We start from the raw sequence: 17,339 nt of genomic DNA, 5'->3' as shown, positions 1-17,339 counted from the left end.
ACGTGAGCACAGCTTCCTATTGGACCCTTCACAAGGAACTGATATCAAGATCCAATCTTGATTTCTCCCACTGAACAGGAGATCGAACTGTCAGGTGAGGTGGCGGCGGGAAGGAGGCGGCAAGAAAGAATTTCGTAGGGTTGCTGAATTCTTCCTTCTGTGATTTCGGCTCTAAAGAGGATCTGAAAGAATATCTCATTTAAAGGCTGTCGCCCCCTCCTCCTTTTATAACTTTAAAGGGATCAGCACCTAATCCCATTAGGAGTTGCTGATCCAAATCATATTTGGATCAGAATTCCCTTTAAGTGATAAGGGTAAACCCTTATCTCATCTGCAGAATAGATCAACCTTCTCCTAATCTCATTAGGACGTTTCCAGATCCGAATCACATTTAGATCTGGACTCTCTGAGTGGATAGGGTTAAGCCCCTATCCTATCTGCTAATCCAATCCCAGAATTTGCCCCTTATTTAACTGATCAAATTAGTCCAGTTCGAAATGGGCTTTAAGCCCATTAATGTTATGTGCTCACTTAACCTTCCAAACTACTGCCAAGTTGGGCTTCCTTGTATGGCGTGGGACCCAAACATTGATCTACCCATCAGCCACATCGGTTTAGCCCATTCTTTATTACAAGGCCTGGCCGAATACACTGTCATGGACAGTGCACCCTCTAAAACCCATCACATGGGCTCTATGGGCCCAACACTTACCCTAAGTGGTCCTTGGGCCAAGCCACCTTGTAACACCCAAGGACTGTGGGCAGATGCAAGATTAGCCCATCAGGTATTACCCTCAATGGTCTTACACTTAACCACTCAGCCCATAATGATCAAACGCTGCCCGACAAGAGAGGACCTCTCCCTCGGCTGCAAGGAACAATGCTGCACTTTCTACTCACATGGATCTCGGGATTTAAAACATTTTGCAAACATTTGGAAACCATAATATATATACTTTTATATCTCATATAAATAATATTTTGCAAAACAAATCTCAACGATTGAAATCGGTTGCCGGCAGTCTTGGTTTCCATCAGAGAGAGTGCATCCCCGATCATTACCTTTGTCCAACAAAGGGGCTAATCCTGTCACTATGATCACCCACTGAGATGAATTCTCAGATTGTCCCAACATACCCAGGTTTTGACCCCCGCTAAGGATCTCACTGATTGGTATATCAAAGATAGCCCAATCCGACACCTAGTGCAGTATCATAATCGAGTTTAGGGGTCAGGTGTAACTTTCCAGTTTTTCCCATCAATCTCCAAGGTCCAGGGCAATACTGTAAATCTAGTCCGGTTCAAAGATTCAATTAATCCTACACTACATGTGCCTTGGGTCTCACCCTAGTGGTTGAGACAGGCCACCCCAACAATTGGCAGCACACCAGTGTTAGCCTTGGCAGGATAAATCTTCCCAGACTTATCCAACGGCTGTGAACATTCTAAACTAACACGAGTCTCATAAGTGTCCAATTTAAGGGTATTACATAGAAACACACCACAAGAACATGAATCAAGTATGTACTTTATTCATTTACAATAAATTCATAATGTACATCATTCTGATTGGAGCTAAGGGCATACAACTGTCTAACAGCTCCCACCTAGCCTGAGCAATCACTCCATTGTTGTCATACAACAACGGGATGGGTGTTGTGCTGGATGGAACTACTCCCAATACGTGAACGAACTTCTTCATCCACACGGCTTCCTTGGTAGCTTCACTTGCGGCAATGTATTCGACTTCGGTTGTGGAGTCTGCCGTGGACCCCTGTTTGCTGCTTTTCAAAAAAACAGTACACAATCCTATCGTGAAAACATAGCCAGATGTAGACTTTCTGTCATCTGGATCCGATTGGAAATTGGCATCAGTATACCCCTGGATCTGTATTGAGCTACCATCGAATACCAGACAAAACTCTTTTGTCCTTTGAATGTACTTTAGTATGTTTTTCACAGCAGTCCAGGGCTCATGCCCTAGGTTGGCCTGAAATCTGCTTACCACACTCACTACCTGGGCTATGTCAGGACGAGTGCAGCATACATGATGCTCCCTACGGCTGAGGCATAGGGAACGTCCTTCATGCCCTCAATCTCCTCAGAGGTCTTGGGAGACATCTTCTTGGAGAGAGTGACTCTGTGCTTGAAAGGAGCATTTCCCTTGTTGGAGTTTTCTATGCTGTATCGTTTGACTATTTTGTCAATGTAAGCAGATTGGGATAATCCTATTATCCACTTCGATCTATCTCTATAGAGTCAAAGACCCAGTATATAGGAGGCTTCTCCAAGATCTTTCATGGGGAATTGCTGCGAAAGCCACACTTTCACTGTAGTCAACATTCCTACATCATTCCCAAGGAGTAGAATGTCATCTACATACAGAACCAAGAACGTAACCTTGTCTCCACTGGTCTTCCTATAAACACAGGGCTCATCCGGATTCTGCTCAAAGTCAAACATTTTGACAGTAGAGTCAAATCTGATGTTCCAACTCCGAGAAGCTTGCTTAAGTCCATATATGGATCTATTTAGTTTACACACCATGTGTTCCTGACTTGCAGTTATGAAGCCTTGCGGCTACTACATATAGATATCTTCAGTAAGATCTCCATTAAGGAACGCAGTTTTGACATCCATTTGCCAAATCTCGTAGTCATGGTATGCTACTACAGCTAGCAGGATCCTTATGGACTTAAGCATGGCCACAAGCGAAAAGGTTTCCTCATAATCGATGCCCTCTTTCTGAGTGTACCCTTTCGCCACTAGACGAGCTTTGTAGGTCTCAACCCTACCATCGGGGCCCTTCTCCATTGAATCCATCTCAGCTCTCATAGCATCTACCCACTTAAGGGAGTCTTTGTCCAACATAGCTTCTGCATAAGTCACGGGATGCTCCTCACTAGTCAAGGCTTCCATCAGGTAACTATCCTGGTCATAACCAAAACGGACTGGCGGCCTGGATACCCGAGTAGATATTCTAGGTTGGTCACTACTTGGAACTTGTGGGACACCTCCCACTACATCTGAGCGCTCCTCATCAAGAACAATTTCCTGACGGTGATTGTCCAAGATGTAATCATTTTCCAAGAATTGTGCATTTCGACTGTAGAACACCTTCTGCTCACTTGAGTCATACAATAGGTAACCTACAGAGCCTTTTGGGTAGGCAACGATTGGTTTTGGATTCTAATTTGTCCGAACTCGTTCTTTTAACGTGTGCCGGACAACCCCAAACCTTTAAATGTCGTACACTTGGTTTCTTTTCGGTCCGAAGCTCATAGGGAGTCTTCAGAACTGATTTGGTTGGAACCCGGTTCAGCACGTATATCGCAGTCTCCAATGCATATCCCCAAAAGGATGTGGGTAACTCTGAATGGACGAGAAGTGACCGGACCATATCAAATAAGGTCCTATTCCTCCTCTCTGAAACACCGTTAAGTTGTGATGTAGCAGGAGGAGCCAACTGTGATACTATTCCGTTGACTTTCAAGTAGTCCCTGAATTCGTCAGAGAGATACTCGCCACCTCGATTTAATTGAAGGGCCTTAATTTCTCTCCCTAACTGTTTCTTGACCTCTTGTCTGAACTCTTTGAACTTTTCAAAGGATTTAGACTTTTGTCTCATTAGGTACATGTAACCATACCGAGAATAATCATCGGTAAATGTAATAAAGTACACGTGCTGGTTACGGGTCCTAACACTCATGGGACCACACGCATCAGTATGTATAAGGTCAAGCGTGCCTGTACGTCTTTCAGGCTTACCCTTAAATGGCCTCTTTGTCATCTTACCCTGAAGGCAAGGCTCACAAGTGGGAAGATCTTCTACATTTAGAAAATCCAAAGGACCATCCTTTACCAGTCTTGTGATTCGGTCAATACCGATATGGCCAAGTCGGTAATGCCACAGGCACATGGGATTAACTGTATCACGTACTCTTTTCTTGGGGATATTAGCCGACATAGTTTCGGTTATGTTAGTTTCTAGAGAAGGATGTAGAACATAGAGACCGTTTTCCAGTTCCCCATATGTGATGAATCTGTTGTTTCTTTTAATAGTAATCGTATTATTGGAAAAGACAGAATATCCATCCGCACACAGTTTTGACACAGAAATCAAATTTCTTCTTAAATTTGGCACAAAAAGACAATCTTTAAGTAAAATGGATCATTCTCTAAACAATAACTCTACGGTTCCTATCGCCGTTGCTGCAACACTTGCAGAAGTCCCCAAGTAGAGCATCACTTCGCCTTCATTCAGCCTTCTGCTTACCTTGAACCTCTGCAGTGAGTTACACGCATGAGTTGATGCCCCGGAGTCAATACACCTGGACACAGAAGCCACCAATAGATTGGTTTCTATGACACAAGATTCGAAATTACATTTCTTGGATTCCAAGTACTGAGGACAATTCCTCTTCCAGTGGCCGGTCTATTTGCAGAAGTGACACGCATCTGATGCCCTGTCTTTCATCTGCTTCTTGGGTTTGGCAGCTTTCTTCTGAGACTTCTTTGCCTTCCTCTTTTTCTTGCCCGATTTGCTAGCTTCAGCAAGCATAGCCACAGGCTCATCCTTCCTAATTAAATCCTCGGCCCTCTGCAACATGTTGATGAGTTCCTGGACGTAGACATTCAGTTTGTTCATATTGTAATTCATTATGATTGGGTTGAAGGAAGGAGGCAAAGAGTTAAGGCTGGCATCCACTTGCGTGGCAAGATCTAGCCCGGATCCAACGGCTTCAAGTTCGTTGATGTAACCCATCATCCGAAGACAATGGTCAGGACCCTGTTGTCCCTTGGACATTTGAGCGGTCATGAACTATTTCAAGACCTTCTGCCGAGTAGAACGATTCTGCTCTTTGTACATTGTCTTCAAACTATCCAATATGTCCTTGGCTAGTTCGATCTGATCGAACTGCCTCTGTATTGGATTGTCTAGAGAGGCAATGACATAGCAGCGTGCTAGGGAGTTTTTATCCTCCCAATCTTGGAATTCCCTCCGTCTGGCCTCAGAAGCCCTATCGCTCGGACGCTCTGGGGTAGGATTTTTAACTACCTTATCCAATTTTTCAAACGTTAGGACCAGCATGAGGATACGGTACCAATCAGTATAGTTTAAGGGTATTACACAGAAACACACCACTAGAACATGTATCAAATATGTACTTTATTCATTTACACTAAATTCATAATGTACATCATTCTGATCGGAACTAAGGGCATACAACTGTCAAACAGGTACTTGCGGCTGTTGGTTTTTCTCCTTCTTTGGATCAGCTTGCTCTTCCTCCTTCTTTTCGGTTTCAGGGGTTGCATCCACCTTGTCTTCAGCCCTTGCTTTCTTCTCCACTTCTTGCAGCTCCTTATCACTTCTTAAAGTGATAGCCTACACTTGCTCTCTTGGATTCACTTTGGTATTGCTGGGTAGAGTGCCCGGTACTCTAGCTGATATCATTTGTGTCAACTGCCCGACTTGATTCTCCAAGTTCTTGATTGATGCTTATTGGTTCTGAAATCTTGTTTCTGCACTTACTATGAACTTGGTCATCAGCTCCTCTAAGTTTGTTTTCTTTTTCGGCTGATTGAAGTTTTGGGGGAAGGGTTTCACCACATTTTGATTTGGCCAAGACTGATTCGGGTGGTTCCTCCATCCGGGGTTAAAGGCACAAGGGTACTGATTGCCTTGCAACCTTTGCAAGTTACCAACAAAGTCTACCTACTCGAGGGACTGCACAAACTGATTTCCAACTTGACATTCAATGCTGATATGACCTCCCCCACACCATTCACAAGTCACGGTCTGAACATGCATAGCGGCTATCTGCATCCCATCCCAGCTGCAGCATCCATAATGGTCTTGTTGGCTTCGGTCAGCCCATTATAGAAGGTTTGGACTTGCAGCCATACGGGAAGTCCATGAAGAGGGACCTTCCTCAACAGCTCCTTGTAACACTCCCATGACTCATACAATGACTCTTTGCCCTGCTGAAAGAGAGTGGTGATATCATTCCTCATTTTTGTTGTTTTGGATGGAGGAAAATACTTGGAGAGGAATCGGCTAGCCATTTCATCCCATGTTGCTATAGATCCAGCCGACAAAGAATTCAGCCCAATCTTGGCTTTGTCCTTTAATGAGAATGGGAACAACTTGAGCCTCACCGCATCATCACTAACCCCATTGTGCTTGAATGTATCACAAATTTCCAAGAAGTTGGCAATGTGAGTGTTCGGATCTTCATGAGCCATGCCGCAGAACTGAACTGTGTTTGGTATCATTTGAATCATGGTTGGTTAGATCTCAAAGTTGTTAGCAGCTATAGCAAGTCTCACAAAGCTTGAAGCAGCCCCGGTGAGGGTTGGTTTGGCATAGTCCACCATGGTTCTGGGTTCGGCCATCTCTTCAATTTCAGCTCTCACTTGCCTAGAAGCTCTAAGGCGGCTGCGGAGAGTTCTTTCAATCTCGGGATCATAGGTGATGCTCTCCGTTTCACTTCTGCGTGTCATAAATTGTACAAGTCAAAGTCATAAAGAGGTGAATATATACATATCAGAAAAGCAATCTACCAAACCAAGAAAACTGAATACTACCAAGAAAAAAAAAGAAAACCAAACAAAGACAAAGCGCAAGAAGAAAGGAAACTACTTATCAGTAGTGGAGGCTAATATACACATATCAGAAACATAATATACAGAATTAAAATCAGATTAATAATGGCTAATGGTTCTTAATATTGTTGTAATAAATCCCCGGCAACGACGCCAAAAACTTGATGCGTATTGCTTACACTAGCAAGTGCACTAGCCGATCAAGTAATAAAGTGATGAGTAGAGTACCGTTCCCACGAAGATTTTTCCAACAACTACTATTAAGAAATTAGTCAATAGTTATCTAGTAAACCGAATTCTTAACCTAATCAAAATATGAATTCCTAACTAGCAAACTATCCTAATCAATTCGGATCAAACCACCTTCATGTAGAGAGAAGCAAGGCTGTATAAGAACACTAACAGATTTGGTCCAGCAATTAATTCATGAAGTTATTCAATTGAATTGGAATTCAACCATGGTTTGGTGAAACCCTAATGGCATGAGCAGCCTCTCTTGAGCACAACTCATCCTATCCATGAGAGACAATTCTTATATCCCTATCAAGAATTTAATCCCCATAGATGCATTAATAGCAAGCAATTCGAAGGGCATCAATTCAGATTTGAATGAACACCAACCGAATCACACAAATTATCTCTAAGATGTGTTAGATTCGATTCTTGATTAGTAGATCTGATTACCTAAATTCTTTCTCAAGCAATTCAGAAAATCCAAGAATCAAGAACAATTCAGCCAAGACTGTTCTAACAATTAAAACCCTAACCAAGAAACATCAAGAATGAATCCAATCAATCGAATAACCCTGGAGAACTAATTATAGATCTGAAACATCATCAATCATGGTTCGAATTCTAGCAAGAAAGAGAAATTAATTGAAAAAATTGCATGAAACCCTAGCTAAATTCGGTTACCAATTGCGCAGAACCAAAGAAGAAGACAACCTAGAATTCTGCTTCAATCTTCAATTTCTTGGATGTGATTCTCCTCCAATTCGCATTCAGCAACCTTCTTCTTCCTCTAGATCTTCTCCTTTCTCCTTTCTCGCGCCTCTCTTCTCTCCTGATGTGTGGCTCATTGTGACACTAGCAAGTGCACTAGCCGCTCAAGTAATAGAGTAGTGAGTAGAGTATCGTTCCCACGAGAACTTATGTAGCAACTACTAGTAATAAATCAGTCTACTGTTATCTGATCAACCGAAATGTAAAATTAATGAAAATCTGAAATTCTAACTACAAAGCTATTTCTAACACATTGGACCAAACACCTTGTATGCAAGTGTGGAGACAAGCTAAAGATGCATAGAAAAATAAATTCAGCAACTACTTTTCTAGGCAATTCGAGTAGAATAGGATTCAGCCTAGGTTTGGTGAAATCCCAAAGCAATGAACAGCCTCTCTCGAGCGCATGTTCAATCTATGCATGAGTGATGGTCCTTATATCTCTATCAAGGATCTAATCACCATGCATGCATTCAGATCTAGCAATTCTAGGGTTTCATTTCAGCTAGATGATCATCAACCCAACTGAATGAACACCAACCGAATTGTGCAAGTTATCTCTAACCTTGCACTCAATTCGGCTCTTGATTGGCAGATCTGGAATCTGAGAGTCTATCTCAAGCAGTCTAGGAATTCCAAGAAAGAGGAACAATTCGGCCAGACTGAATTAAACCTACCTGAATTCTTTCTCAAGTAATTCAGGTATTACAAGTTCATGATCTGAAATCACAGATTTGATTTTATAGAATAACAGTTCGAATCTCACTATTTTTAGATCTAAGATTCGAAAATAGCAATTCAAACCTTGTAAATTCATGATCTGAAATCTCAAATATGAGATTTCAGAATAGCAATTCGGCCAACAATCCACAATTGATATTCCAAACAAGAAACTTCAAGATTGAATCTACTTTACTCAAATGAACTTAGAAAACAAATTACAGAATTGAATTTGCATAATACATGCTTTGATTACAGCAAGAAAGGAAAATTTGATGGAGAAATTACATAAATCTTAGCTGAATTCGATTACCAATTTGTGCAGAAATCAAGTGAGGATGAAACCTTGATCTCCAATTGCTTTCTCCCCCTTCGAATTCAGCTTCTTCTTCTCTTGAAGCTGCTTGTTCCTCCTCTCTTCTCCTCTCTTGTGCCTATCTCTCTCTCTCTTCTTCTCTCTTAGAACAAGAGCTCAATGAGAGTTTGAAATCAGATGTTGGACCCTTTTTCCCCCTCTAGAGACCTCCTTATATAGGCTTTCAATGAAGCTCTTGCCTCTTCTTGAAGTCTCTAGAATTGGGTGTATTACACCCCTCATGAACCTTCTAGAGTACTCCCTCCTTCTCTTCAAGAAACTTCTAGGAGTTGCCACCCCTAGCTCCCTTTGGGCTGCTATTTGGGCTACAACTTAGCTTGTTTTTGAGCACATGTAAGCTGCACTCTAGGCTGTTCTTTGGGCTGAAAATGGGTTGGGCCGAAATTTCCTTCTTGCTAGGCTTCTTCCCTTGGGTTTTCTAAAGAGTTAGCTTGCACTACTTGGGCCGAATGAAACTCCCTTCCTCTCAAGGCTGGGCTGGGCTGAACTTGATAAATTTTGGGCTTTCTTTTCTTGCTTTTGCCTTCTTTTTCTTGAGTTGGCTGCCCCTGAAATCTTTCTTGCAATTAAGCTAAAAATAGGGGAAAAGTTAATTAAATCGGCATAAAATTTCATGCAAAAACCTCATAAAATATAGATAAAATGTAGGTTCATCATCTCCTTTCTCCTTTTGGGGGTTAGAACATTTTTCTCCCCTTTCTCTTCTCCTTTTGTACTTTCTCTTCAGCCCTTTCTCTTTTAAAAGGCACCTTTAGGACCCCTTGGGCTGCAACTTGGGCTGCACTTGGGCCTCCCACTTGGTGGGCCGAAAGGTCTCCCTTGGAGAGTCTCGGTTGGGCTCTCTTTTTCGTGTCCCCCATGGGGCTTTAAATCTTTATGGGCCGAAAGTGCCCTCCTTGTGACTTTCGGCTGGGCCTGTCTTCTAGATGGGCCAAATTGCTTCCACATTTGCCCTCTCAAAATGGTTTTGTGCTATCTTCCCCCTAAGCTGGTCCACACTCTTGAATTCCTGAAATCATTCTCAATTAGGGTGAGAAATCATGCAAATTACAATCAAAACCCTGCATAAAACAATAGAAATGTTGTGTAGCTTGCGCAGACATCATTGTCCCTTCTGGATTTAATGGTTGGTTAGGCTTGGATAGGTGACACTTGTTGGTAGTGTCATTCGACTGGCGCTTGCAAAATTATTACACATCTATGGGAAACTCGGTGACTGCTATGGTTCGGCGATGATTACTGGCGTGGTGTGCTATTTGAACTAATGCGCCTTGCCGGTCCCGCCTTACCAGGGGTAATTGAGGGATTTCACATAATTGCTTACACTCTAAGTAATGCCTCAAGATTTTCACGGGCATCTGTTTGTGTGTGCTGCTACCGTTCGCTCTGCTATGTGTGGCAGTGTTCTAGGAAATCTTCATAAGACGGGGTGGGCAAACGGGGCAGTGCTTCTTGCTCGCAGCTCGTGTGTGAGGTTACCTCTGCTCCAAAGCCCCTTTTGTAACGTGCTTTGGTTTTTATTCATGGCTCTGCGTCACCGCTGGGATGTTAGGGTTGCCAAGGGGCAGGGGGTGACAAAAACTGAAAAGAGGGTTGAGTGCCCTTTTGTGGATTTCGTGAGGATGGTCGATATGTCGGAGATGCTTCTGGAGAGGGAGGCCACCTTAACAGGGGAACAGGGGTTTTGGCCTCCGGTCCCTATGACAAGAGGCATAGAAGGCATATTCGACTCTATTCAAGGGACCGAGTTGTTGTGCCTTTGTGGACACTCTGAGCCCTGTGCTAGGAGTCGAGGACTGACAGCTCGAAGTCTCCTAACATCTATTCAGCATGGATAGAATTTGCACTCGAAAACCCCATGTACTGTCGGATGTTGTAGGATTCCAGCTTACTCGTGCTCGTAGATTGCTATACAACCCTATCCAGTAGAGAAGGCGTGAAATATGTAGGCCGTTTGTTGGAATTGTGGTGTTGTCGCACACACATTCGTTGTAGCTTTTGGAGAATTCACGGTGACAGTCGAGGACGCGGCTGCCCTATTGGCATTGCCTGTTAGTGGTGCTCTGTCCGCCCATCATCTGCAGCACATTGAGTCAGTCCTAGCAGATTATAGAGAACTGTGCGATGGGCTTCTTCACGCGGTAGGTTTGTTCAAGGCGCAAGAGGATCAGACCACATCGTGTAGGAAAATTTCATTAGATCACTGGATAGAGTTTTGGTTTGAATCGCATGGCAGATGCGATGTAATGGTGTGGGGTAGGGACAGTCAATGTCATCTTGCGGCATTTATCCTGTACGTGGTGTCCCGATTCCTCTTCCCAGGTCTGCTAGACTATGGGTTGCAAACTTCCCTAGTCCCCCTCACCGTCCTTGCCGGGACTAGACACCAGCTTCCCCTGGCTTCTATGTTCGTGGGGTATCTACATGAGCAGTTGGATGACACAGTGAGGCAGTTGGTGGATCCGAGTTGCAAATGCCGTTTCAGCTACATCTGTGCGAGCAGTTCGATCTTAAAGTTACCCCACGTCAGCTTGCACGCCTCAGAGTTCCAGTGGCAACTCTACATGGAGATGAATTCAATGACATGACTTTTGAAGTATGCAAAGGGAAATGGTGGTTACAGGCCGTTCGCCATAAGAGCTTTAGGATAGCTGAAATTAGTGTCTAGCTAGCCTCTTTAGGTGGGTTCAAGTGGAGGCCCTATTCCCAAATGGTTTGCGACACTATGCCATTTTGTGTTGGTGTGCCCATCCCTAGTTATGCGAACGAACATTGCACTCTAGATGTGGACAATGTTGTGGTGGGCATAACACGGTTGATTGCATAGCCCGAGGTCATAGCTTATCTCGATCGCAACATCCAATTGCAACTAGTTTTGTATCGTCCAGACCGGGTAATGCATCAATTTGGTATGACGATATGGGTGGGTAGTTCCTACACCCTACCGGGGAAGATGTGTTCTGGACCCGCCAACACGGTCGCGCTTTCTCAAGTTGCTCGCGTTTGCCAGTTGCCGGTTTCTACAAGGAGCCATGGTGCAAGGCCCTGCAATTGGCCTATCTATGTGCGTTGTTGGCGGGTTTCCAAGAAGTGGTCAGGAAATCCCCTAGACCTCGTCACTCCCTAACGCCTTCGGAGGGTCATGCCACCAACCGGGGTGCCACCCCTATTTCTGTTACGATGGGTCCTTCAGAGAGGGGTGTAAGTGAATGCAAGAGGAGTTCATTGTTGTCAGGAGAAGGGCATAGAAGCCGCCCGCCGGTTATCAAAAGGGTGCGATCTGCAAGGGTATTCCATCCATGGCGACAAGGGAGTGTGTCGAATCCTCCTATTATCGATCTGTTGCATCTATCCGTCGACGACTCAAAGGCTCAATCAATAGCATCTGAGGGTGCGGCCGCGCCGACGACCCAATGGTCACTGGAATTGCCAATTTTGGATCTTGTTGTTGTGGGGGTTGTCATCTGGTTCTCAAGTGGATGGATAAAGAAAAGGGTTGCTCCTCGCTCGAGGCGTTGCCATAGAGGTGATTACACAGTAAGCGCCCCTCATTTTTTATGACCACGATATGTTGTTCCTCTATGTTCCGACCGTGGTTTTGCTCATGTACTCATTCGTTGTTATTGCAGCCAGGGGAAAGCGAAGGCGAACGGACTATCAATGAAATATCAATGAGAACTTCAGATCAGTCGATGTGGGTTGCGCTCGGCTCCCATGATGGGGAAATTTTGGTAAGTGTGTGAACCTATGTCAGTACTTAGTATATGTCGTGTGACTTCGGAATTGACTATGGGGCCATCTTTAATCCTAAAGTGAATAGATCACAGTGGTGCCTGACCCGATGAAGATGTCAACGGGGCCAGTGAGCCTGGTCATGGTGTAAGTTATAACTGTTCTCCCGTCGACCCTCCATTATTCTCTCTCTTCTCTTGGGTTGTAGTGTGCGTTTTTTATACTAACTAGTTGTGTTTGATTTGTTACATGGTTCATTCACCGAGCATCTCGATGGTGCCTCAGATGCCCTCCTGTTTGGTCGTTCAGTGGAGGAGTTAAGGGTAGAGCAGCCCCTAGGGCTGAATCCGTGAGCGGTATAGGGGGTGTTGGTTTTGACGAGAATGTCTGCGATGTGGCAGCATCGGCGGCACACCCGGTCAAGCAAACGACAGGAAGCTCGCATACAGCAACATCGCGTCAGGAGGTCGTTGTTGCTGCCAACAACATTCATGTACCAATTAGTGTAGAGGAAAGGGAAACTGCAGATGATGGTGATGACGTTTCTCCTCGATCGGGAGTCGTCGGTGATCTGGAGTGCTGTCCCTAAATCGAAGGAGGGAATCCAACATTTACCCTCACTCTCAAAGAATTATCGTATGAAGAAGAGTTGCTTCATATACGACAACAAATGTTGGGGTATTGTGATTGCCACAACATCCCTCCCCTACATTTCCCAATGGTGGACCCAGTGTTGGTCCAAGGTAAGGAATTCAAGTATAGCATATCCAGTGCTATCACCTCATTCACGTCTCATGCGATTCAGGCAGGGTGGTTGCCGAAAGGAAAGTTACACCCCGAGTTCATGGGTCCTATTCTGAATACTGTAGCGACCTTGATGAATTGCATAATGGGTTAACCATTCGAGGAACTATCATGGACTGATTTCGCCTGGCTTGTCGAGCTTTTTCATCAATGGGCTTTTGTGTGGGTCGAATCGAAAGGCATATTGTGGTACTAGCACATGCTTTCTGGAAAGCAGGCCGAGATATTCCTCAAGTAGACGTGTTTCGTTCATTGAAGGACGCTCGAGACCATCGCCAGGTTGTCGAGGCCAGCATGAAGAGGGTTACTAATAAGCTTGCAAAGCTGAGGGATAAGTGTGTGCGACAGGAGCGAATCCTTGAAGATTATAGAGCAGAGATGGACTCCTTAAAGAAATATGAGAAGACCAGCGGGGTAGTGGACACTATAGCGGCTAGACGTAGGGAATGGACCAAGTGATTTCGTTGTAATAGACTAACGCTAGATCATCCTGTGTTTTGAATAATAGAATCTTTGTATCAATAAAACTTGCGATGTTTGTTTGTACTATGTGATTGTGTTGCGCTAAGGTTGTCATGTTCTTTGGCGGGTTTACATAATCTATCATTACTTATTCACAGTTTTCGATGTCATAAAAGAACATTATCGCGTATGTCAAATGCTTGTTGCGACTAGTATCAACGTATATGTCGAATGTTGATCAAATCATTTGGAATTGATTATTTTGTACACTCTATCACAAATAAGTAGTTTCGTGAGCATTATAGGGGTAAATTGCAATTGAGCACTGTTGTTGGTGTAATCGGCAATGATCGTGGGTACTCCTTAGTTTTTTGATAGTTGAGAAGAAAGAAGGCCACATGTGTCTGATAACTCTGTATTTTTATGCCTTAAGGGCATCATTTCAGGGGTATTTTCGGCCTTAGAATAGTCAAAGTATGCCATTTTCCCAATTAAATTCAATGTTGTGACTTTTGAGGGTCTTTGTACAAATTCTGTGCAAAACTGGAAAGGTTTCATGGCTGAAATGCAGTTTTTGGGAAGTGGGTGTGAAGTCCAGCTGAGAGAGGGGGTGTTTTTGTGAAAAAATGAGAACAGGAGGACGCCTCCTATTTGCTAAACCCAGAATGGCGCCCCTCCTACTTTATTAGCATGCTCCTCTCTCCTTAGCAAACCCTAGGGCACCTTTTAACCCATTCTTTTAATCCTTTGCAAACCCTAGCCGCCCCTAGTTGTTTAATCTCCACCCTCCACCATTTCTAATCTCCACCATTCATTCTAGGGCACTCTCTTTATAGCTTTTAAACCCTAGGGCGCCACCTAACTTCTAATCCTCACCATTCAGCCCCTAGCCGTTAGATCTCAGCCTTCCATTCCATTCTCTATCTCAGCCATCCACCCTACGACGCCCATATCTTTGCTAAAACCCAGCTGCCACCCCCCTCTTTCTCTCTAATCCCAGTTTTATCCACCCTTCTGTATAAAAAGGACCTAACGGGTCCTAAGAAAGGGTTGGATTCTGCCCCCAGGTAAGACGGAAGGCTGATCTTGAGAAGTTCAAGGGTAGAGGAAGAGGAGGACGTCCAGGCAAGATGAGGGGTTCCTACTTGCAATTCGCCAACACCACTACTGCCACCTCTAGATTCGGATCCCAACCATTTGTCTTAGATTTAATTTGTGTTCTTTTATTTCCAGTTCTGTTTTTCTTTTCAGCAATTTACTTTCATTCCGTTTAAATTTCGTTTTCTTTTCTGCAGATTTGGAATTCAACCAGGTAAGATGGAAGGCCTAGGTCGAGAAGTTTGAGGGACAAAGGAGAGATCTGGAGACTGCTACCTTTGATCATATTACAAACATTTTAATTAGTTTCTTTTATTTATTTATTTTTTTGCACTTTTAATTTTCAGCAATGTTCGAATTCTATTTTTCCAGTATAATTAATTAATTTCTGTAATTCTGCAACTCCTACTTGTGTTCTCTTTCTCGGATTTAAGTACGTTCCAGTTTATTTATTTTTCTGTAACAGTTTTTCCTTTGCTTCCCTGTGGATATGACCCATTCTCACCATTTTACTGCATTTGTAGTTGTTTGAAAATCGAAAAAAATTTATAAATATTAAACTAGTGTTTTGAAGTGCTTAACGACATGCTTCCGGACACACCAGTGTCCACTTTTATTAGGAGGGATTTCACAGGTGTTTTGTAATAAATGCTGGGAATACTAAGGTTTAAGTGATTCAGGGTCGAGCACCCGCTGGGCAGTGCGATCATGGTCAAGGGTTGTTGTGTCTTTGGAAGATGGGGACCTTCATGGGCGACGCCATTAATGTTCAGCCATAGTACAGATAATTAGCGTAAGTTGGAATTTTATTGCAACCATGTTTGAAGAACAAAATGTTGCTCGTAAGCAGAGTGTTATTGTTAGTGTTAAATCGGCTAGGAATTATACTTGCGTCAATAGAGTCTCCCGAAAGCTACAGGGAGGCATGGGCATGCTTGTGTTTTCAAGGCTTTTGCGGTGCCCAGGGTTGCTGGAGCTTTTTCTATGCCTGGGGTTACTAGGGCTTTTTTCTGTACCTGGGGGTTACCAAGGCTTTATGTGCCTAGGGTTATTAGGGCTTTTTTGTGCCTGGGGGTTATCGCTAAGGTGCCTGGGGTGTCTAGGGCTTTTATTGAGATGCCTGGGGGGTCGGGGCTTATCGCTAAGGTGCTCGGGGTGTCCAGGGCTTTTATAGATATGCCTCCGGGGCTTATCGCTGAGGTGCCCGGGGTGTCCAGGGCTTTTATAGAGATGCCTGGGGGGCCGGGGCTTATCGCTGAGGTGCCTGGGGTGTCCAAGGATTTTATAGAGAAGAGAGGTATATGTGTGTGCAGTCACATGAACATGTCAAGCGTATGTGTTTTAATCAGTAAAAGGCATATGTCATGGTATGAGACTATAAGAAAGCAATCTAGAAGTACTATAAGAAAGAAAGTGGTTTCATCATCGTATGAGACTATAAGAAAGGAATCTAGAAGTACTCAGGAAGAGAGAAAGCTAGTATCACAATGCAAAAAAAGAAAAGTATCATGGAGCAAAATGGAGTATATGTTTGTAAGGAAACATGATTACACAAAGTAAGGTTTCAACCAGTAGCTACTTATGGTTTCTTCATCATCACCCGTGTCTATAGTTTTCAGTACATAGTAACCTGATTTGTGGGCATCTTTTATTAGATAGGGCCTTTCCCATGTCGGTGCAAATTTCCCTGCAGACTTTCCCTGCCTAATGTTAAGGGTTATCTTTAATACTTTGTCCCCTTCGTTGAAGCTTTTTGGTCTCAAGTGTCTATTGAAGTTGGATGCAAGTGCTTGTTTATATTTGTTTTGCTTCTCTACTGCTTTGTCTCTGATTTCATCTACCACTTCGAGTTCATTTGCAAGCAAATTATCTAGATCCTCTAGTTTGATCTTCTTACCCATCGTCGCAGCTACCGGGCGGACACAGCCTTGATCTCTGCCAGCAGTACTACTTCTTGCCCATAAACTAAACAGTAGGGGGTCGCATGTGTGCTTTTCCTAATTGTCGTGCGATAGGCCCATAGCGTCTCTAATAGCTTCTCTGCCCAATCCTTCTAGTTGTCGGATAATATTTTACTTAGCATTTTTAGCAACATCTTGTTCGTGGCCTCCGTCCGGCCATTGCCTTGGGGGTAGTACGTTGTTGATGTACCCAATCTTGCCCCATACAGCCCGTAAAGGTCGTGAACCTCTTAATTTTTGATGGACATGCCGTTATTCATTAGTATCCGCATTGATACCCCAAACCTATGGACAATGTTTTGTCGTAGAAAGTTTGCTATGTTAGCGGCACAAATTCGTCGTAAGGGAGTGGCTTCCGCCCATTAGTGAAGTAATTTGTTGCAACGATGAAGAAACAATACCCCTTGGATGGTGGGTGTATCTTCCCAACAAGGTCTACTCCCCAAGTGTGAAAGGGCCAGGGTGTGATAACAGGGTGCAGGGCATTGGCAGGTTTACGAATCCTCTCCCTGTGAACTTGGCACTTGTGACATTGGCGCACATGCCGTTGCTGGCCATCCATCATAGTTGGCCAA

At 43.8% G+C, this 17,339-nt stretch overlaps 1 long non-coding RNA gene and 1 other non-coding gene across 2 annotated transcripts in view; one reads left to right on the top strand and one right to left on the bottom strand.

The window, feature by feature from the left end:
* Window positions 1-5,153: 5,153 nt before the first annotated feature.
* The window catches only part of LOC148791853 (uncharacterized), a 44,515-nt gene continuing 32,329 nt past the window's right edge, over window positions 5,154-17,339 (bottom strand). The window contains exon 2 of the long non-coding RNA XR_016076094.1: window positions 5,154-6,496. This is a non-coding gene — a long non-coding RNA (uncharacterized LOC148791853). The remainder of the gene's footprint in view (window positions 6,497-17,339) is intronic.
* Window positions 5,915-6,021, top strand: LOC148791854 (small nucleolar RNA R71). Its single transcript, XR_016076890.1, has one exon. It is a non-coding gene; the product is annotated as a small nucleolar RNA R71 (small nucleolar RNA).

The sequence above is a fragment of the Nelumbo nucifera genome, chromosome 5 (genome assembly GCF_055504915.1).
Source record: "Nelumbo nucifera cultivar China Antique chromosome 5, China Antique-T2T, whole genome shotgun sequence".
Classification (NCBI taxonomy): Eukaryota; Viridiplantae; Streptophyta; class Magnoliopsida; order Proteales; family Nelumbonaceae; genus Nelumbo; species Nelumbo nucifera.
This window is presented reverse-complemented; position numbering and strand designations above follow the sequence as displayed.